Source organism: Pipistrellus kuhlii, unplaced genomic scaffold (assembly GCF_014108245.1).
Source record: "Pipistrellus kuhlii isolate mPipKuh1 unplaced genomic scaffold, mPipKuh1.p scaffold_m20_p_2, whole genome shotgun sequence".
NCBI classification, from domain to species: domain Eukaryota; kingdom Metazoa; phylum Chordata; class Mammalia; order Chiroptera; family Vespertilionidae; genus Pipistrellus; species Pipistrellus kuhlii.
The window spans coordinates 150596694-150620796 of record NW_023425515.1 but is presented as its reverse complement, the minus strand read 5'-3'; the positions used below and the strand labels follow the sequence as shown (position 1 = coordinate 150620796).

The following is a 24103-nucleotide window of genomic DNA, read 5'->3' as shown; positions in this document are numbered from 1 at the left end:
GTGCCCTAAGAAAATGCATAGATGGCTTTTTGGGTAATTCTAATCTGAAGATTAAAAAATAAACATTAACTTCCTTGTGTAGTCCTAAAAATAATTGGATTCCATCAACGTTTGTCTAGTTTAAGAGTCCTTTCATAAATCTCTGAAAAATTGGAGGACACATTAGAAAGTAATTTTCATCTGAATTATTGATTTTAAATGTGTTCTGTAGGTCTTATTTTTAAAAAATAATGAAGACATTCTATTTCTGAAGTCCAGATGGTAACAGCCCACTGCCTTCCTTTTTAAATTGTTCCGACCCAAAACTCCACTCTCACTAATGCTTCTACATTATGAAGCATTGTCAAATTTGCTGAAATCTTTTTAAGACAATAGAGATATTTTAATACCATGCACCTACAGGGGATCCAAGCACTTTGATTTTGTCAATACCCAGAGGTAAGCAGGCTCCAGGAATGTGGGAACTTCACGTAGACCAGACTCACCATAGATTTGGTCTGTTAAGCATAATTCCAATTTGTTAACTTGTAATAAGATGGGAAGGGTGAGGTCTGGGGAAAGAAAGGCAGTGGAGACATACATGAAAGCCTTTTTTCCTAGTTTGGGTGGGTTACCAAACTTCTCTAAATCTCAACCCTCATCTGTAAATGAGAATAATAATAGGATCAAAATTCCCAGGATTGTGTGAGAATTAATGAAATTAATTTATATTAAATACATTAGCACCCTGCTTATCACTTACTAAACACTCAAATATTAAGGAAAGGAAAACAATTTAGCTCCTTTGGCCTTTCTCTCTCAAAATGACCGAGAAAATTGAGAGTTACTTTACAGCTATTTTATTTTGTTTTTATTTATTTAATTTTTTTTTAAATTTTAAATGCTCTCCTCTTGTTTTGGTCAGGGTTGGGATAAAAAGGAATTAAGAGATAGTAATGAAGGTGCTGTTGGCTTGAACTATCTTTTCCCATTATAAAGATAAATTTTCCAATGACACCCTGCTTGCCTGGAGCTCCACCCTTATCTGATTCCTTTTTCTAACCATTGTTTTTATATATAATACTTTTGTTGGTCATTGACCTTTCTGGTGATGTGGGCCTTCTTCAGCTTTAACAACTGGTGACAAACAACTGGCACAGATGTGACAAGGTAGTGATCTTGAGCAGCTAGGTTCTGCTCCTGCTGAGCCTGGGCTCAGCCTATGACTTCTCATCACTGCCCTCCAGGCAGTCACTACCAATAGCTCATAATTTTTACTGGAAGTGAAGTGTATTTGCAGTTCTGGAAGTAGGCCTCAAGGAAGTCAGCAGTCCCTGCACTTATTTTTCAACACATTATTTCTCATCACTGTGTGCTGCTTTCATTCATCAGATTTTCATGCTGCTAAGGGATCTGAGGATATCTCCCTCTGCAAGTAACTTCTCCCAACTATGCAAAATATGTGAGGATAAAGATAAACTTTATATTGCTGATCATCTGAGTTCCACAGTCAGGTTTTAAATAGAAGAGTTTGCACTTTTGACATTTCCACTTGCTGCTTTCCTAACCTCCCTATGAAATTTACAATAAGGGAAAATAGTTAAACCATTCTTTAGCATATTCTAGAATACTACCCAGTGACAAAAAAAAATGGGCTGCCCAAGATACACACAAACTGAATGTGTCTCAGGGGAACTATGCTGTGTTGAAAAGCTAGTCTCAAAAGGTTACATAATAAATGATCCCATTTGTATGATATTCTTAAAATGACAAAATTATAGGGATGGAAAAGAGATTAGTGGTTTCCAGAGGTTAGGAAGACGAGAGGAGGAAGGTGGTTATAGCTATTAAAGCGCTACTGAAAGGATCCTTGTAATAGAACTGTGTTGTAGCTTGACAGTGGTGGCTGTCACAAAAGACGACGTTATAAAACTATTAAAAAAATATGTACATGTGTGAATATAATAAAATTGGTAAAATCTGAGTAGTTGGGTGGACTGTGTCAGTGCCAATTTCCTTGTGATATTGTACCGTAGTCATGAAAGATTTACCATTGAAATAGGAAACTTGACTGAAGGCTATATATACAGTGTCTCTATTTCTCACAAATGTTTGTGAATGTACAATTATCTCCAAAAAATTTTTTTTAAAGATCTACAATGAGCATTTGGGATTGCAATTACATCTTATAGCAATTAAGTGTCCAATAAGGAAATTATTCCTTCAGAATAGTAAGAGAAAATGATGTTTTCAAACCTATCTTGGCTATGTTCATAATATTACCTAACAGTTTTACTTTGAGGACTGTTCCCAAAGATGTATTTGCTCCCTCATTTTATACTATACTATACTATACTATACTATACTATACTATACTATAACAGAGTCAACTATACTATAACAGAAAGCCGTTAATCCAACATTCTATTAGACTGAAAACTGTTTAAAACTTGAGAGAGTTGCTTTATAGTATTTCCTATTTTTCTAATTAAAAATTTTTTTTTATTTTAAATGTTCCCCTCTTGTTTTAGTCAGAATTTCTAGACACTGAAACAACTTCCAAAAATAGAAATAACATGGATTTCTGATATAAAACAGTAAACTAACTAGGTAAAATGAGATTTGGCTTTTTCCCCCTTAAAAGTGGAAGAGAGTGTTTAAGGGTTCTGAATATTAATACATTAATATATATGGCAAACATGTGGCAAGTGTGCTACTAGCCTCTGTTCCAAAGTTCATGACAATTATTACACTTAAGTTTTTAGAGATCCTAAATTTTCCTCAGAATTCTTCTCAACATACTACTTCAGATAACCATTAACAGTAAATTGCCATTGACACAAGATGGAGCCCCAGAGTCAGCATTTAGGGTTCTCAGGGTCCTCTATACCCTGTTCATGGCAAATAAAAAGGATTTTATACATTAACATTTTGCTTCCTGCCCAAACTTCACCTCATGCAAGTATGATTCATATGCTTGCCGAAATGCTTTTATCTTTCATAAATAAAAATTCTCCCAATTGAGTATTTTTGCATTTAAATACAACATTCCTTAAAAAGTAGTGCCAGATGCAACTGGTAAATTGTGAACAGATTTTAATTCTTTTATAGTTCAAACCGAAAGAGGTCCCACTTGTAGGGAAAAGCAAGTTCTCTTAGACATGTATATATTTTAAAAAATATTTCCTCCTTTTGCAATAATCAATACATACCAGCAACCTTCAGTATAAAAGATTATTAGTAATAGATGCTAACACCAATGACTTGTTTTTATGATAAAGGTGCCTTTTAATCCAAAAAGAAAGGGGAAATGGGTGATTTAAATTTATTTTCTTTATATGAACTCTATCCAGACTACTATAAGAAAAGCAATAAAAACTAACAAATTATAGAATTATTTACTTGAAAAAGATCATTCCAATAGTTCATTTCTCTCATGAAAACCTACTATGTTCTAGGGCCATGATTCCTAAACTGTGTGCCACGGCACCCCAGGCTACCACGGATACTATGGAATACTTTCAGTTTTCAAGGGAAACATTAATATCTCAGATACCAAATGAGCTCAACTACTTCACACTTTTAATCTTACACCATGCTATGTTTCTTCAGATGATTCATATATTTGCAAAGCTGGGTTTTAGATGGTTACTCTGATGAAAATTAAGTATAGCATGAAAATCACTGTGGGACAGGAAATGAAGGAAGCAGTGTTCTGTGTAGGGCCCAACAAGCACACACATTGCATTAGTAATTGTGCTTATTTACAAATACAATGAAATTATTCATTTTTCCTCCCAATTTAAGTGTGTCATTTTTCATGCACTTACTAAGTTGGTAATGACAAAAGAATACTCAAATTATTTGAACATGACTACTTAACAAATGGAACTGTAAAGTATTTCTATTTTATGAAAATATTACTTGGATAACAAATGGGTTTGAGAACTTCTGTCCTAGATCATTGGGGAATATACTTCATGTTATTTTCAATATATATTTTATGAAATCTCATAAAGTAGGTATGATCAGCCTAATTATAAACCTGAAGAAATTGGGACTCTCAGCATTTTAGTGATTTGTCAAAATCTACTTGACTGAAGCTTTAGAGGTTAAGTCAATTGCCTAAAAATTCATAGCAAATCAGAGGCAGAACTGAAACAAAACCCTGGCATCTTGATGCCTCTACAGGATGCCTTTTACAAAGCCACGCTTCTCTCCAAATCCTCATTTGTCTTCTTCCAAGTTCAAATTTACAATATAAATAGATGAACTTCCATTCTTCATATCTTATTTAACTACAAGAATATTTGTCCTGATTTAATTGATGCCCCTCTTGATTTTGAGTATGTGAGGAAAATGTACACAAAATTATGGTGTGATGATTTGTGTTCACTCTTAATAAACACTGACGCAATATGAAAACTCTCAGCTTCTGTAACCAAGGAGACCCTGAGGTCTTTCAGAGGACATTGCCTCTCCTCGAGTTTCCTGTAGTTAAATGGCTGATCCTGTCTTTCAGGGAATTGGACACGGGATCTATTTTCAACCTGGTGAGCTCCAGTTTAACACTGAAGAGAATCTGGATTTTCCCCATCAGCCCTCAGAGGGATGATCCCAGAAACCTTCTTTTTAGCCCAGAGGGGCAGGCGATATTTAAATCCAAGTCCAATGAATGCTGATAGAATTTTTACAAGATTTGACATATTGGCCTCTATTGTAATGGGTATTTAAAACACAGCTTTCCCAGAGCTTTAGTGAGTTTTTGCTTTGCCTTTGTTCAGTGGCATTTAACATGCGGTCTAATGAACAGCATGCCAGACAGTCAGTCAGTCTTTGTTCTTTGGATTCATTTCAATATAGAGAAATTTAATTTTTTATAAAAGATTCATTACAAAGCTGTGTGATTATGATTCACATCTAGACAAAAACTAGTTTCAAAGATTTAATCTTTCTTTGATTTTAATAGCTTTCACTTGTTCAGATATTTATTAAACATATATCATTTACCAAACATTCTGTTAGATTAGGGGTGTCGAACTCAATCAGAAGGGGCCAAAATCTAAAATCCAGCCTAAATCACGGACCGAATGGTTTACTGAACAGTCATAAACTGTCATTGTGATGGAAACGCAGTGGAGTGCAGTGATGACAGCGCGGTGCGGGCCACATTGCAAGGCCTGGCGGGATGGATTTGGCCCGCGGGCCTTGTGTTTGACACATGTGTGTTAGATACTGGAGATGCAAATGGGGAGTAAGCAGAGAGGCCCTCTCCTAAATGGAAGTCATAAAAGTGAAAAGTTATACACATGAAGTAGTTGTAATAAGGAGGCATTAATTATAAGGCAGTCTAACCTAATAATAGAGTAATATGCAAATTAACCATCACTCTGCTACACAAGCCACACCCATCAGCCACGCCCACCAGCCAAGTATGCAAATTAGCCCTCCCTAAAGATTGTGATTAATTTGCATATACAGAGGGAGGAGTGAAAACTGAAGACAGCATAGAAGGAGGAGGGAGGGAAAGTGGAAAGGAAGGTGGCTGAGGCTACTGAGGGGAAAGCACTGGCAGCCCATGTGGGGCCATGCATGTGACCACAGAGGTGGCAGTATTGAGAGGCAGTGGGGGCAGCAGGCACAGTGGGTCGGGTGGTGGGGCAGGGCAGGGCACGCTGCCATGGAGATGGTGGCGGAGGTAGCCATGGGTGCCGTGGGACAGGCAGGCAAGGTGAGAGTGGTGGGAGGGAAGCCCACCGGAAGTCTTGCAGGATTATTCCTGCAACAGGTGCCTAGTCTTACCTACTAATAGACAAACATGTAAATTGACCATACCTTCGCTATACCTATAGCCATTCAGAGTGACTATGCAAATAAACAAGATGGTGGTTAATTTGCATACATAGGTGCCCATTGCATGTGTCCCAGGAATATAGGCACCTAGGTCATTGTGAGGTAAGGCCTGGGCAGGAGTGGACCCCCTGTGATCAATCACAGGGAGCAGGAGTGAACCCTATTCTCCTGCTTCTCCTGGACCTCCGCCAGCGGCTTTCGTCCTTGAGCGGGAGCGAATCCCCAGCGATCAATCGCAGGGAGCAGGAGCGGACCCCCTGCAATCAGTGGCAGGGAGCTTGGGCTCCGCTTCTGCTCAAGGCCGAAAGCCTCTGCAGGAGCAGGAGCGGACCCCCAGTGATCGATTGCAGGGAGCTGGGGCTCTGCTCCTGCCCAAGAGGCTTTCAGCCTGGGCAGGGGCAGAGCCAGTGACCAGAGGGGAACTGGAGGGCCCCTGCTTAGGCCTAAAGCTTTGGCCAGATGCTTTAGGCCTGGGCAGAGCCCAGCCTGGGATTGGTTTGAACTATAGAGGAAACACCTTTTCTGACTGCATATTGGCTAAGTTTCCTGTATACCACTGGTAATAGTCTTACTAACTTGGGTAATAAGAGCTAGGGTTTTTCCACCACACTTCTGGAGAAAAAAACAAAGGTCTGCTGTTGTAGGACTAAGAAATGTCATATCCTGCCCTAGCTGGTTGGGCTTAGTGGATAATGCCTTGGCCTGCCCACCGCAGGGTCTGGGTTCTATTCTGATCAAGGGCGTGGACCTAGGTTGCAGGCTCCTCCCTGGCCCCGGCCCAAGTCTGGGTTCATGCAGGAGGCAACCAATCAAATTGTTCCTTTCACTTTGATGTTTCTCTGTGTCTTTCCCTCTCTCTTCCACATTCTCTAAAAGTCAATGGAAACATATCCTCAGGTGAGAATTAGAGAGAGAGAGAGAGAGAGAGAGAGAGAGAGAGAGAGAGAGAGAGAGAGAGAGAGAGGGAGGGAGGGAGAGAAAAAGAAAGAAAGAAAGAAAGAAAGAAAGAAAGAAAGAAAGAAAGAAAGAAAGAAAGAAAGAAAGAAAGAAAGAAGTGCATATCCTATGAAAGATACATCTTGAAAATGCCTAAAGAAAGTTGTCATTTTTTCTTGATGAAGGGACTGGGTTCCGTGTTAATGAAAACACCTTAGTGGCTGTGGTGACTGGCAGTGGTTGCAGCAGTGGGGTGATGGGGCTGGTGCCTTCCCCTGATCAGCCAGGTTGCCTCCCACAAAGGGATGCCAGACTGCGGCTTAAGCCCACTCCCCATAGGGCACGGGCCTAAGCCGACAGTAGGATACCCACTGAGGGCTCCCAGTATGTGAGAGGGGGCAGGTTGTGTTGAGGAACCCTCCACCCCCAGTGCACGAATTTCATGCACCAGGCCCCTAGTAATAATAATAATAATGTCATTCATAAATTCTAATGGTTGAAAGAGGAACCAGTTCTATGTGGATGATGCAACCCTTACAAAGGAGGCTGTGATTATGTTTTTATCCTGAAGCTCAAGTAGGAGTTTTTCTGGGTGGACATGTTGAGAAGAGGAAGAATTCAAAGCAGAAAGAAGAGTATGCTCAGAAACTAGAGGCTGAAATGTTGGGCTATTGGGGAGGATGCTAGTAGTTGAGTATTCTTGGGCTGTGGAGTGGCACAGGGAAGGCAGCAGGAGATAAAGTCTGTGAGTAGATGATTGTCATGATGAATGGTTTTGTACACCAGTCAAGGGTATGGATTTTGGTCAGGGGCATGGCAGGATCAGATTTGCAGATTTGAATAAACCACTCTGCCAGTGGTATAGAGAATAGCTTGGAATAGGTAAGAAATCCAAACCAGGAAGACCTACTCCAAGGTCTTGCTGCCTCTCATGGGGATACCTATTATTACCACTTGTCACTGAAAAAGACACAAATAACTGGGCTAGATTTATACTCCGGCTTTACTGGAAATTTAGGATAAATCTGTGAGAAGAATTTAAATATTAAAAGTACTACTGTTTTTTAAATAGTATTATAGACCAACTTCACCAGTTTGAACTTGCTGAAGGCTTTGTCTCATTTAGACTTGATGACCACTCTACATGACTGGATCTAGTGCCTTCACTAATGCCTCACCTGGAAGAACACAGCTACGGAAAGTGCATGGTCATAAGAGTCTCACAGTCATGAGCTGGAACACCAACTACCTTTGTCTTTTTTTTATTTCCAGTCAGCTTTGTAACTCTCCTAAGGTTTGGTATTCTTGTCCATAAAAGGCAAATAATAACTAACCATATTTTATAGAGTGGTGAGGATTATCTGAGATTATTTAATCTTCTATAGAGGATAATGCCTGTTATATTACAAAATCCAGATGGCTATTACCACATTTGCAACATTCTCTTTGCAGCATTCTCCTTTATGAGGCTTCAGAAGCATGGACAGTCTTTTAATGTGACAGAGCAAATAGCTTTTCCTCCTATGTCCACCTTTCAAATATAAAGGGCCCTGAGGGTTCAGATCTTTCCCTAACTTTCTTTTCAAGAAGCATCATAGCATAGTGAAGAGTTAAAGATTGGCAGTTAGACTTAGATTGGAGATTGGTATGACTCTCTGTCGCTCCTCTGCCACTAAGTGGGAAAACTTGGGCAAATTATTTAACCTCTTTGGGCCTCAGTATTTTTATTTTGAATAAGAGTAATATGGCCTATCTCATATGGTTGAGGTAGACTAAGAGGTGCTCATTTCAGGATTGGCTCTCCTCTATCATGATGGCCCACACCTTTCGGGATCGGGATCCCTCCTATCTGGATTGAGCCTGCGGAGATTGGGATGAAACTGGCTATCTGACATCCCCCGAGGAGTTCTGGATTGCAAGAAGGCTAGGGACCCCACTAGTACACAGATTCGTGCACCAGGCCTCTAGTATCTTTGTAAGAGAAATGGCTAAGGACTATTTAAAATTTTTTCTACAGTTAGATATAATTCACACCTCGCTGCTTCAACCTCAGATGAACATTGGAATGCTGATGTGGAGAATGTACACTCAGAATCAGAAAGGAGTCTAAAGGATATTGACTCAAGTTTCTTTTCCTCTCTTTTACTCAATGACTGACTAGAGAGTAATACAGTACTGTGTTTTTGGGCAATACTTTGTAAACCCCCTTCACATGTATTAAGTATCTTACCTAACCTTCATGAGAACCTGGTGAGATAGCTAGAATCTGTTGCTGGAAAACCATCTCAAAGGTGAGCTAAACAAGGTGAGATGTATAAGAAAGGCAAGTTGCTGCGAAAGAAGCTGCTTTTTCTATAATCAAAGAAGTTATTGAGACTCTAACTTACTCCTTGGCTTTATTCGCCGTATTCTGAATTTCATCTTACAACATAGCAGAATAGTCTGTCCAAGAAAACTACTAGAATACAGAAACAGAAAGATTCTGACACGTTGAATGAAGGTCTCCATTTCTGTCATTGAAATCTCAGACAATGAAATTCAACCATTGAAGAATGTAACATAGTGTTAGTTCAAACTATATGAAATTAACAGAATAGCCAAAATGGTCAAATGTGAACAATTTTATATAATGCAACTTAAAAAGAAAGACAATTTTCTGTTTCTGGTGTAAAGCTGAACCAGAATCTTTACCACTGCTTGGTTATATGATCTTGACCAAGTCCATTTAATTTTCCCTGAGCCCATTTCCCCCTCTGTGACAAAATAATGTTTTTACCCCTCCAGCCCCCCATAGGACTATTGGGAGGATCAAAATATGTGATTGTGATGAATATCTAATTCATAAATGATCACTACTATGTGACTAGGTTTGAATTATTGTGTTCAACCAGCCATAATTAGCTAGATGAATAGTCTGAGACTTTGAAACAACCTTTAGCCTCTTATTTCTGTCTCTGAGTCATCTTGTGTCTTCCCACCTCATAAATTTTTCTCGTGTTATCTCCTAACTATTCCCTTATTCCATTCTTTTTGTTTTCATTCCTGTAACACTGCCCAGTTTCAGGCCCACATCATATCTCTGGACAAGATTGTTGCAGTGGTCTCTAAACTGGTCTCTGTGCTTCTATCCCTCACTTCTCAATCCATCTTCCCTGCTGCATACACATAATAACCTAAGGAAGGAAGTTTTAGTCACTTTTAAGGCATGACTTCCAACCTTTTTAGCCCCATCTCCTGTCACTGCCTCCTTAGTTTTAGTTACAAATAGTTGTTCATGCATGTCATCTATTTCATCCTTCTGTGCCTATGTTTGTGTGGTTTTCTCTGTCTAGAATGCTCAGCCCACATTTCTGTTCCCATCAGACTAACTTTTACTCATCCATTGGGACTCATATTATGCATGTCAGATGGGACTCTTCCCTGAGTCCCTAGGTTGGGGTGGGTGCCTTTCCTCTCTGCTCATAGACTCTAACTACTTCATATAAGTATACACTAATAGCATGCTCTATTTTAAATTTACATTTATAAATCTCTCTTCCCAGCTCAGCAGTGCTCCTCAAAGACAGAAGCTCTACCTTATTTTTCTCTGTAGTCCACTACCTAGAATAATGTTCAGCATTTGCCAGAGTTTACAGGAGGCAGTTACCAAGGGAGAAACCAAAGCATGACTTTGGAAGACATCATCTGGGCAGATATTAAAAGCTCTCTTATCTGACTGCACAATTTCTCTACGACAGTAGTTCCCCAGGTGGAGCTCCATGGTGGGGTTCTCTGGACACAAAGGCTCCAGGTTGGCTGTTTACCTCATCTCAGTTGCATTGTCTAAAAGGTAAAGAAATGAAAAGAGATGGAGAAATGGAAGCTGTCAAAGAAGGCTAAAGAGATGTAACACTTCTAAAGAACTGTAACGTGGAATTTCAACCTGGAGACTCTTTTAAGAATGTACTTTTAAGAATTTAAGACTGGTGCCATGGTCATTATACCAGACTATGTTTTAATGGGATGTGGGAGAAGGCCCTCAGTGTAGGTTTTCACAAAGCTACTGTGTTACCTTGTGTGTCCACAGCTCTTAAGAAATGTAGCAAAATGATGACTCATGACCCCATCATAGCCCCAGATAAGCTTATATTCCTGCCATGACAGTTCATAAAGGCCTTTACTTTTGATCTAGAAGGAAATACAGGTGAAGACTAATTTGGTGTCTGAGAATGAATGGTAAGAGGACATGACATTTCATCATTACTGCCTAATACTACTGATTGTCTCTGCAGTTTAGTTAGCCATATCTTTAGAGAAAAGACAGTGATCTCCCTTGACTTCAGTTTCACTTTCTATAGTTTCAAGTTACCTCCAGTCAACTGTGGTCCAAAAATATTAAATGGAAAATTCCAGAAATAATTTATAAATTTTAAATTTTGTACCACTCTGAGTAGTGTGATGAAATTTTGCACCATCTGGCTCCCTCCCTCCCTTTGTCCAGCATATCCACACTGTATATGCTACCCCCTACCTGCCCACTAGTCTATTTTTAGTGTTCTAAGTTATCAGATTGGTTATTAGAGATAGACCACATTTGCATAATTTTTACTACAGTATATTATAATTGTTTCATTTTAGTATTATAGTTGTTAATCTCTTACTTTGCTTAATTTATAAAATGAACTTTATCATAGGTATGTATATACAGGAAAAAACAGCATATATAGGATTCAGTACTATTTGTAGTTTCAGGCATCCATTAGGGGTGGGTAAAGGGGTACTGATGTTTGAGTCTGAATGTTCTTGGATGGAGGTTTCAGTTGCTTTCTCACTCAGCCAAAACCATGTGACCTTAGAGTTGGAATTCACCTGAGTATTCTAGAGATACAGGTCACCTTTTTTCTCCATGCGTATCTTTTTATCTGAGAAAACGTTGAGATCTCTCAGACCTAGATAATTGCAATATATTGGAAGCATGGAGTTTGATCTCAGATTTACTTTTTTTTAGAAAAGTATATTAAAAAGCATTATATAATAGGAAAATACTGGACTTAGAGTCACAAATATTCTAATATATATAAAAAGCCAGGGGCTGTCACTGAACACTTGCTGTGTGGGGTGACAAGGCTGGCAGGAGGGTTAGTGAGGGACGACCAAACGACTGGACATCAGGCTGCATGGGGCAACCAGGCCAGCAGGAGGGGCATTTGGGGCGATTAGGCAGGCAGGCAGGTGAGCAGTTAGGAGCCAGTGGTCCCGGATTGTGAGAGGGATGTCCAACTTCCGGTTTAGGCCTGATCCCAGCGATTAGGCTTAAATTGGCAGTTGGACATCCCCTGAGGGGCCCCAGATTGGAGAGGGTGTAGGCTGGACTGAAGGGACTCCTATCCAGAGGCTCTCTGTGGCCCAGAGGCCCTTCCCCCTCACCCATGCATGAATTTCATGCACCGGACCTCTAGTATTTAAATATTAATGCAACTTATTAACTAATATTTAGAGCCTCTAACTACCCTAATATAAAATGTGGGTGGATGATAGTTACCCAGCAAGGTTGATTATGGATTAAGTGAGATCAGATATGTAAGAGGGCCTAAGAATATAATGAACACATGTGGGAATTATGTTTATTTTGCCTTGCATTATCATTGCTCTGACCAAGATTTTTAGTTTCTGTTATTGCTTTTGAAATAACTAGGTTTCCTCCCTCCCCCACTTCCTTCAACTCAGTTTTAAAAGCTACATTTCTAGCAAAACACTGGAGCTGTTTGTAATTGAAACAGATGGATGACTAGACCAGTCAGAAGAAAAATAGGGAGGCTCCATGAGCAAGACAAGACAGAGGACTCAGCTGATTGACTGTAATGAGGAACATCCATCATCATGGGTCCAGGAACAGATACTGTGAATTCAAAGCCTGATTCCTTCTGAGGTTTTAAGGAGCTCTATTTTTCTGGTGAAGATTCGCCATAATGTTTGGCATAGCTGTGTTGTCTCTGCCAAGATCATTTGTTATACAATATTGTTACCTAATAATGCCCCCCAAAAAATAAAAAAATGAGTTCCTACAGAGACCTTGGGGTCTATGATAGATTTAAGCAATGTATAAACTCCTAGGAATAATACATACAGGCTTATAGATATACTAGTAGCTCTGTGCATGAATCTCTGTGCCAGTAGCTCTCTGTGGGGCCTGGCTGCTCCATGCACACTGCCCAGAGGCTCTCCATGTCCCAGAGGCCCTCTGCAGCCAGGCACAGAAGGCTTGCCTTGTTGCCACGGTGATGAAGCTAGCATTCTGCCAGGCCGCTCATGCTGCCTGCTCTCAGTGGCCACCCTCCCACTCCCCACCAGGACTGGGGGACTCTGGCGGGGCTAAGAGGACTGGGTGCCACCATCTTGTGGCTATGGATGCCACCAACTTTGTGATGGAGTGATGATTAATTTGCCTATTATCCTTTTATTATATAGGACTAGAGTAGGGGTGTCGAACTCAATCAGAGAAGGGGCCAAAATCTAAAATCCAGCCTAAATCGCGGGCCGAATGGTTTACTGAACAGTCATAAACTGTCATTGTGATGGAAACGCAGCGGAGTGCAGTGATGACAGCGCGGTGCGGGCCACATTGCAAGGCCTGGCGGGACGGATTTGGCCCGCGGGCCTTGTGTTTGACACATGTGGACTAGAGGCTCAGTGCAAGAAATTCATGCACTGGGGCGGGGGGGGGGGTCCCTCAGCCCAACCTGCACCCTCTCCAATCTGGGACATCCCTCTCACAATCCGAGACTGCTGGCTCCTAACCACTCACCTGTCTACCTGCCTGATTGCCCTTAACCACTTCTGCCTGCCAGCCTAATCACCCCCTAACCACTCCCCTGCCAGCCTAATTGACTCCTAACTACTCCCCTGCCGGCCTGATTGCCCCCAACTGCCCTCCCATACCAGCCTGATGGCCCTCAACTGCCCTCCCCTGCCAGCCCGGTTGTCTCCAACTACCCTCCCCCATTGCCCCCAACTGCCGTCCCCTGCAGGCCTGATTGCTCACAACTGCCCTCCCCTGCTGGCCGTCTTGTGCTGGCCATCTTATGGTGGCCATCTTGTGATGATGTGAGGGCATTGCAAGAGGGTGTGAGGGCCACCTAGGCTTTTATTAGTATAGATGTAAATGTCATGGGGAGAGGATCCATAGCTTTATTAGATTTTAATGGAGGCTGTGACCAAAAGGAAAAGCCAGTGCTACCTAATAAAAGACCTTATTTGTTACAGCCAGAGACACCATTTTCATGAGCTTTTTCCCCTGGATTTCTAAAATATACATCCTGATGAAAACAGGATTGGAGCCATGTATTGTTTCTGTTAACTGTATTATCTTGTAATGGGGTTTTTACTACAATAGAATTCAAACAGATATTCCAAGTTTTATTTTGTTTGTAAAACATGCTTAAATTTATAATACTTTTCTAACCATGAACTTTCCCCATCACTCTCTTAGATTTCATAAATAAAATACTATCTGCCTATCTCAAATGACAAATTTCTTTAGAATGATGCTCCAAGTCTTGGCGTTTTATCACACACAGGGGCCAGGTGGCCTAGCATCCTTGATATGTATTACTTATAAAGAAAACCTGCTCAGTGCTAGAGAATACTTTTACGCAGATGTGGAACAGCAAGCTGACTGTTTCAAGAAGGCCCACCATTGGCTATAGCTGAGTGGTTTAGGGTGTACCATAATTGTGGGGTGGGTTTTGCTGGCAAATAATGGCTGAGAGTATTTAAAATAAAGAAAGTGAATACCACCACAATTGCTAAAATTAAAACTGGTATTCAGAGATAGAAATGGTATCTTTTTCCCTTGGCTTCTGATTGTGTGGCTGAATCTGCTGTAGAATAGGGGAGTCCTGAAAGGCCTAGAGGAATGCACCCCCTCTCCTAGGGGGCACCCTATCACAAGATGCCTGATCAATCTCTTCAGTTCCTTCAGAGGTGAAATATACTCAACAGATTAGGATTTAGTGGCAAAGAAAAATACTCTGTTCCTCCACACCAGCCACTATCTTAGTTCTTGCTTTTGCTTTCTATTTTCCTAAGTTTAAACTTCCTTTTTTTCTATAATAATGCTAGCAAGATAATCGAGTAGGCCACGTATAAGAGATAATCCCAGAAGTGCTGGGAGAGGAGACTAAGGAACCCTGAGCAGAATTGACTGGAGTTCTCATGAGGGAGTCAGCAAGTACCTGGTCAGGGTGCTGTGTGCACACCCATATCCCACCCCCCAGCCAACCACCAAACACACAATGGGTCAAGAGCATAGGCAAATGTGAATATGACCCCTGGCTCATCACTCACTCTCCGCTCTGTGCTGTCAAATTATGGACCTTCACTGAGAGGCCTTCCTCATCTATGAAGCAGAGATGATTGTACCTACCTCACAGAGTGGTGCTGTGAGTATTAATGAGATAATGCAGGGAAAGCCCATGGCAGGCATTGAATAAATGCTAGCTTAAAGCTGCTTGTCTTCTTCTGCAGAATTTAATTTTCTGAGAAAAAGTTATAGTTTTAACATATAAATGTACATAAACTGTAATATTAGATTTTAAAAATGTAAAAAGTAAGGTTTTAATATATAATGTTTATATATTATAGTAACATATCAACATATATTCACTACATACATTTAATACATGTAATATATATTCTGATATATCAATACTCTTACATTCTTAAGCAAAGAACATCAATCGTAATTTAACCCATTTTTATAGGGAAAGTAATATATATATATATTTTAAATATATTTTTATTGATTTTTTACAGAGAGGAAGGGAGAGAGATAGAGAGCTAGAAACGTCGATGAGAGAGAAACACTGACAGCCGCCTCCTGCATACCCCCCACCGGGGATGTGCCCACAACCAACGTAAATGCCCCTGACCAGAATCGAACCTGGGACCTTTCAGTCCGCAGACTGATGCTCTACCACTGAGCCAAACGGGTTTCAGCAGGAAAGTAATATTTTTTTAACTATGTAAAACAAATTCAAAAGGGCTTTTTATATTTATTATTGTTTAGAATACCAGTTATTGCCTTATGCTGTAACTCAATAAAGCTATCAGGCGCTGTTATTAAGCATTGGCCTGGTAGCTGCAAGATAAAAGCCCTTATTTTCTGAAGAGAGTGATGTGTCATTTCCTCTCTGGCAGCTGTGATTACCACCTATGTTTAACTTTGCCTCTTTGACCTGTTCTAATTGGTTCCTGCCCTTTTGGTCGGGAAAGGAGGTTAATAAGTTTTTATCTCTGCCCCTAAGACAAGAGGGAACAGACACTGAGGGAGTGTGAGATCTCTTCTGTGTTGCATACACAATGTTAGTACACCTTACTGTGTGTACACACCTTTATGCAAGTGATACCTTTTCTTTCACTTCTTCATTTACTTTGCTATCTTTTTAAGGTCTTGGCTGAATGTAAGATTCATATTCTTGTAGAAGTGAAGATTAGCAAGTATTTAATGGAGGTTCTTTTCTCAGTGATGGAAGAAGTCTTAACTTGAAAGCTTCCTGTTTGGTCATTTATACCAAACAAGGATGGAGAATGCCATTTTTGACACTTGCACCTCTGCTTGACTTACAACCTTTTTCTCAATTCAGTGAATGTTAACTGATTATCTGTGGTTACCACCTATGTTTAATTTTGGGCACTGAGACTCATTGATGGGACACAAGATGAATAAGTGGTTCCTGTCCTCAAGCAGCTTAAAAGCTACAAGAAACAAGACACTGTAAATTGTAATAGGAGGCAAAATTTGATAAGCTATGTCAAGAAGCTAATACGTAGACCACAAACATGCATGCTTGTTTAGGGAATGAGGAGAATTTTTGTTTTAGTTGCAAAGCAGAATGTTCAAAGAGTAACAGTGACAGATAAAATTAGAGAAATATGATAGATCAGGTCCTATGTCATGCTAACTAAGGAGTTCTGTTTTCTGGCAACACCAAAGCAGATTGAATTCTGTTGAAATCACTAAGAGGGCCTCTACTTAAACCAAATGACAAAGGTGATCAAGGTATGTGTCTGTATTCAGATGGCTCTAAAAAAGGAGGAACTAGCGCTAGTTTTCAAAGGAGTTTTAGAGAAGAAATATCTGGGGCCGCCAGGCTAGGATGCTAGCAGACTATTGAATTAAGCATCCAATTTTTCATGTAAATGTGACTTCCCAGGAAGAATAAAATACATTTGTGGAAAGTACCATACAATTAGCTTAATTTAGATCTTGGTGATTCACAGACCCCATTTCAAATTACTTTTTCTCTGCTTTGTTTTATTTTTTATCATTATTAAAGTCACCTTTTACTTTTATTCTGCTTTTGAGGTTATAGTTTCATAAATTGAAAATATTTTTAGAGTATTTAGAAAATTTAATCAAATGCTGAGCCAAATTTAACTTTAAAACATATTAAGGTTGTTGGAAATGTGATTCAGATTGTTGAGGTAATGCTGTTCAGCTAAATAGGGGTTCATGACACTGTTCTAGACATTTAGAAAGTCATGAGATATATTCGGCTAAGAAGTAGAACCAAAAACCATACTCAATCATAAAGCTACTTGGTATTCCAGACATAGGTATGTAGTTTATGAGAGACCACTTGTATTTAATGAAGCAGTAGGTACAGTATACTGGATTGAAGTAAAGGAATGAAAGTTTGAGTCCAGCCTCCTCTATAATTTTCTGTGTGGCTGTGAGCCTATTACTTTAATCTCCCTGCACTTCAGTTTTGCTCATCTGTTACCAATCCTGATGCTGATCTCTACACTATATTCTGTGATTTAGCTCCCTATCAGTTGTGCCATGTCATTTCTTCTTTTTAGTTTGTAATGGAGGCTGATTAATCCCCCTTTTTATTATACTAATTTACTATGAATCGTTTATTTATTTATTTATTTATTTATTTATTTATTTATTTTTGTCTGCTCTCAGAATTCAAATTTTTATCCTTTGCCAGGCCAGACAATAGCCCTGGGAAGTAGAACACTGCCTGGGCTGAGACAGTGAAGCCAGGCTCAGATGATGAATCATTATTTTTTTAAATTTATCTTTATTCTTGAAAATAGCCCCTTTTTCTTTTTTTCCCATTGACCCTCTCCACCCCACAGCCACCCTTCCTAGGCCTTCACCACACTATTGTCTGTGTCCAGGGGCTATGCATATATGCATAAAGCTCCCAGTAATCTCTCTCCACCCACCCCCTCCTTCCCTCTGAGATTCTACTGTCTGTTCCATGCTTCTATAAAACCTTCTTTTAAGGACAATAATTTTTTGCTTAAACTGTGATTTTAGGAGGAAGAAGAAACCAAAAATTTCCCAAGTCATCTTTAAACTTTAGAAGAAAAAGGTAATTCAGTAAACCATAGTATAGATTCTTTTTTAAATTCTCACCAAGGATATTCTTTTACTGATTTTTAGAGAGAGGAGAGAGGGAAAGAGAACATTGATGTGAGAGAAACATTGATCTGCTGCCTCCATACGCACCTCAACCTGCGATCGAACCCGCAATCTAATATGTGCCCTGACCGGGAATCGAACCCACAACCTTTTGGTGTATGGGACAGTGCTCCAACCAACTGGGCCACCCAGCCAGGGCCAGTATAGATTTTTTCTAATTCAACAATTTTAAGAATTTATCCTGGGTGAACACTATATTCCAATTTAATTTATAGAAAATACTGATTGTCACAATTTTGCTAAGCACATTTCACACATAATTTCTTTAGTTTTCATAGCAATCCATTTGATGGAAGAGAATACTGAGGCTGAGAGAAATATAAATTTATCCATAGTAGCACAAGCAGCAAGTGGCAGACAAGTTAGAGTTCCTGGCTACAGGGAAATGATAATGAGAAATATGGCTTCTCCATGTAGGATTGGAAGCTATAGCTAGTTGACTTCCCCAAAGCCAAGTTCTCTTTCCATGGTGCAGAGCTATTGCTGGGAAATGACTTCACAGCCGGGGACTTTATTTTCCAGCATCTCTTAGATCTAGGTAAGGCCACATGCTATATAAGTCAAATTCCTTCTGGTTAATAGTATATAAAACTTGTTTCTTCCTAACTGAGGTGGTAAAGTATTCAAGGTCACTTCCTTGTGCTTTTTTTGCCCCTCTATGGCAATCTTCAAGGCCATATCTTGAAATTGACAGCCTTCTTGAGATGGGAGTGGCCAGAAAGACTTCTAACACCACTCCTTGAGGATTGGCTGTGGAGACAGAGGAAAAGGAGGAGTCAAAGGTGCTTTTTAGGTTCTTAGATGGAGCATTTTGGGTGATGATGGCACTATTTTACATGGAGGTGGAATCTTTGGCAAAGGAACTGGCTTAGGAGCAAGTTCAGTTTCAGATTATCCATTCCTCAACTGAACTCTTTCATTATCTTTACAGATTATTGAAAATTAAACAAGATTTCATCAAATTTTATAAGTAATATTATCCAACAGAAGATATTGAGAAATATACTCTTAGATAGTTTACAAAGGAAAATGGGTTTTTCTCCCTTTTTCATATTAATCAGGGAAGAAATGAATCTTACTATTTGTTCTGGGTTGGATACTTTGTTTTTCTATTATACTGCTACAACTTACTGTTTTTCAACCCTCAATTAAAATGACAGTAATAATCATACAAATAAGTAATATTACTCTTTGCTTGGATAGCATTTCATTTACATATCCAAATTTATTTTCTCGTTTAAAACGTATAATCATTATGTGAAGCAGGTATTTTACAGTTGAGAAAGCTGAAATTTTGAGAGAGTAACTGATTGTTTTCAACATCATGCAGTTGGTTAGAATATAGATTTGGGGCTGATGGCAAATGTAATGGAATTCTATGAGGAGGTCATGTGGCATCTCTCTTTCATTGACTGGCTTATTTCACTCAGCATGATGTTCTCCAGTTCCATCCAGATTGCTGCAAATAATAAGAATTCCTTCTTTTTATGGCTGCATAGTATTGCATTGTGTAGATGTACCATATTTTTTTATCCAATCATCTGCTGACGGGCACCTAGGCTGTTAATAAACATTATAAACTGATGAACAAAAAGATAGATACAAAGACAGTAAAGCAACAAACAGATTGTCAAATTACAGCGGAGAGGATAAGGAGATATGGGGGAGATAAGAGGTCAACCGAAGGACTTGTATGCATGCATATAAGCAAAACCAATGGACGAAAAACTCTGGGAGGGGGAGGGCATGGATGGCGTGGGGGAGAGGCAATGGAAAGATATGTATACATATAATACCTTAATAAAAAAAACTGTATATATAAAGAATTCTGTGAGGAGTTTGAGTTCAAGAGTTATGGGAGTTTAATTTGAATCTCAAAGATTCTCAAAATTGATGTATTTACATACTATCACAAATGGTACATTCTTAAGTGGTAAGAAAGACCAGTATTCAGCTGTTTTAGTAAATTAAATATTTTAGTTAGAGAGACTTTCTATATAGAACCTAAGTCAATGGTAGTTTTCAAATAATTACTACAACATAATACTTATAACATTAAAACAATCTATATATATAAAAATCTAAGCGACTATTACAACTGAAAGATGGAAAGGACTGGTCGACCAGTTGCTATGATGCATACTGACCACCAGGGGGAAGATGCTTACTGCAGGAGCTGCCCCCAGGTGTCAACAGCCAACCTCTCGTGGCCCCTCCCCATGATGTTTGGCCTCCCCCATCAACCCCAGCTGCCCCCCTCCCCCCCATAGGCCTCAATCTCCAGCCAGGTGGAGGAACTCTACCCATGAACAAATATGTGCATTGGGCCTATATTATCCAATATTAATTTATCTTTTGATTATTTAGAAAGGCAAGTTATTTATTTAGCACATCATAGTAACCATTACACAAATTAATTACTATTAGAGCTTTCTAGTACTAGGTAATAAACCTGCTGGTGGGGGGAAAGTATTTAGATAATGTTCCTTTTCTGATACATTATTTTCAGTGACTTTTCGGTGCACTTAAAATCTAAAGTCCTTTAATTGATCTTCAAGAACTGGCCCCTGATGTTCTCATGTCACTCATCATCTCAGATATCACACAGTTATGCATATATGACCCATTCATAAGTAGATAAGAAAAAGATAAAGTGGGAGACAGCTACTTAATTGAAGGGAAGTATTTTAGGATTTTCATAACTCATCTCACATAATTCAGGGGTCATATTAGATACTATATCTCTATCCCAGAAGAGTCCCTGGTACATAATAGCTATTCAACAGGTTCCTATTTTTTCAACCACTGAATGAGAAGATGATAAGATCTTCTAACAGTGATCCCAAATACTCAGGAACTTTCGTGACTCTACACACTGCACGAAAGGCTGGAATTATATCCCTATCCAATACTGGGAGGCTGATGAAGAGAATACTGACCACTGATGGGAAAATGTTGCCATTTGAGCTTGCTAGAAAAACATGAGGACTTGGAATTAGAGAATCATTAGTAGAGGAACAAACATAAATTTAAATGTTTAAAATATAAGATCTGTAAATAAAGGGAATAATAATATGACCATTTAGCCTAAGAAGATGCTTGAGGGGATAGCTTAATAAATCTACAAGCCTACCAATGATTTTTTCCAAGAGGGTTGACTTGATATTTTCTTTCTCCAATGAGAATAGGTTAAAGAAGAGCAGATTTTCATTGCAACTTGATTGATTTATATGATCTACCCAGAGTAATTTCATGACAATCAACGTTGTTGCCTATTGAAACTTATAGCCAAAGGATAGATGGGTAGGTGGATGGATGAGTAAGTGGACAAATGGAACAATAGATGGATAGAGGGCAAGTGAGTAAATAGATGCATGGTCATTATTATTACTATAAATTTTGCAAACAGAATCAACCCACATGCATCCCAGAGACCTTTATGGCCTCTCAAAAGAACTAAGAGCTAAATTCTGTATTTAGTTTCCTTTTAGATCTTTATTTTGTGTATGTTTATCTGAAAGCTGATTTTTTTAAAACTATAACTCCATGCCTATATATTTTTAACTTTATTACCATTTCATTTTAGAAAAAGATTTCATGGATTCTTACTAAATGAAGTTGGCTAATAGCCTGTGGTATGTTGGATCAGCAGTGCTGTACCAATCTCCTTTCCTCTGTCCACTTCTCTCCTTCCATGTAGTCAGTCAGAATTAAACGAAAACAATTCTATATAGAACATGTCCCAGCTTTTCTGTTTAATTCATCTTTGAAGAATTTAACTGACAGCTCTAAAGGGTACACATAGTGACAATTTAGAGATTTTACCAATGGACTTGCTCCTTTCTCTCTGGATAATACAGGAAAAGGCAAGGGCATGTGAAAGGTACTTGTGTTATACTCCAGTTTGCTTTCTTTTAGATTTAGTTTCTAGTTGAAATTGAATGTTTTGAAAATGAGATTTGATGAATTAAGATTCAATTGAATATTTCTGTTTATGTCTGAAAACCAGAGTCCATCTAAGCAGGACCATTAGCTTTGTTTCTGTCTATATGTCACTGTCAGGCTGAGGAGGTTCTGGAGATGGAAGGAGAGAAGAGAATCAATGTGGGAAGAGAAATGACAGAGAAAGAAAGAATAAGAGAGAAACCACTCTACATAGCAGTGTCCTCATAGATCAGATCAAATTAATTTCACTGGTTTTGGGAGTGTTGTTTTCCAAGTAAGGTGATGTGTCTTCCCACCAGAGTGGGACCTGGAAGCTCCAAATTCTATACATCACTAACCTAAGTAGAAGTAATATTGATTTACTTTCAGATCATGTGGGAAAGACCAGCTGATTAAAATTTGTAATAAACTTGTACATCTTCTGTCCTAGAGATAGTTGTATTACTTATTAAATCTTTTAATCCCCACTTATCTTGTAGAATAGAAGTTAGTAAATTACATTTATCGAGACCAAGTTTGGTTTTGTTATTGCTATAGCTGTAACCAGTAAAGCTTGGGATTTTGAAAATGTGATTATTTTTTAATTTTGATGTTGTATTTCTAAAATAATAGATATATAGTGATACTATCAGTGCTGAAACCAGACATTTAGTTACCCTTATGCAATTAGTTAAAATAGTTGATTTCCAGTTGCTTTATACATCAAACCTGCAAGAAAAGCAAAAGAAATTGGTATAAAGTAATGTGTAATATATTCTAGGTATTTTTAGGTGTGATTTAAAGTTTTAAAACCTTTCATGATACATAACTGAGAAAACAGATTTTGAGAGTTAAGTAATTTGGCCTAGGAGGTGGTGAAGATGAGATTTGAACCTGTCCCAGAATCATTTTCTTCCATGTCACTAGAGGTTAAATTTTTTTTTTAAGTCACTACTATTTTTAGGCTTTAAAGGTCATAATTGCCTTCTAACCATCTCCATTTTAGTGCACTAACATGAACTTCTATATAATAAATGTTGAACTTCTAATGTATTACGAAGATGCACATTTCTTCCAATAGGCTTAGCTCAGAATGTTGGAGTACTATCTTGTAAAGAGGCCTTGTTCTTGCTAAGTACGATGATCCCTGAGATATCCTGAGTCACATAAAAGTGAAGTAAAGTATTCAAACCAAGTAGCACACAACCACCATTTTTTTTCACACCCACCAATTTTAAACAATTTTGGTTAGAATTGCAAATATGTAGAGAAACCAACAAACATTTGTTGAATGACAACCCGTTCAGCTAGACACTGAACTCAACTTTTCATATTTCCTGGGACTCACCTTTATTAAGTACCTTCCATGTCTTACTTAGGCAGAAGTCTAGGCACTGGAAATCATATCATTTCAAAATCATGGGAGGGCCTGGCCTTCATCTTAACTGGTCTTACCTCTTTCTGTAAAATAAGGAATCTGAGTTGGATTACCATGCCTATATTTAAAACTTAGAAGAAGAGCTGATATGCAGAGCATCATAATCTTTCCTGACAGAAATGCATTGAACATCATAATGAATGGATATTGTCAGTCTAGAGCTGCTATCAGTATGTGCATTATGCCCAGCACAATTAAATTAGCCTGTTTTTTTATTACTGAGGCCAAATGTTTGGCTTGGGTTCTTGCAGAAAATAAGTAATTCTATTACATGTGATTCACCTTTGAGTGACCCTCCAAACTGATGAAGATTCAAACTAAAAAATTTATATTTAATACAGAAATGATGTTTTTAGCAAACATTTATTGGGTCTCCTTTATGTTTGCTGGGCAGCATAAAATGATTTAAATACGCAAAATTCATTCTTTGTTTTTAAGAAACATGCAGCCCAATTTTCCTAAAAATGTTTTTTTCTTTTTAAAAAATATTTTTTTAT

At 38.8% G+C, this 24103-nt stretch overlaps 1 protein-coding gene and 1 non-coding gene across 20 annotated transcripts in view; one reads left to right on the top strand and one right to left on the bottom strand.

Annotated features, from left to right (window-relative positions):
- SGIP1 (SH3GL interacting endocytic adaptor 1) overlaps positions 1-24103 on the top strand; it is a 198971-nt gene that overhangs the window by 59645 nt on the left and 115223 nt on the right. The gene's annotated exons all lie outside the window — the stretch shown is intronic.
- On the bottom strand, positions 17715-17810 carry LOC118725194. The gene has a single exon (XR_004989920.1). It is a non-coding gene; the product is annotated as a small nucleolar RNA SNORD10 (small nucleolar RNA).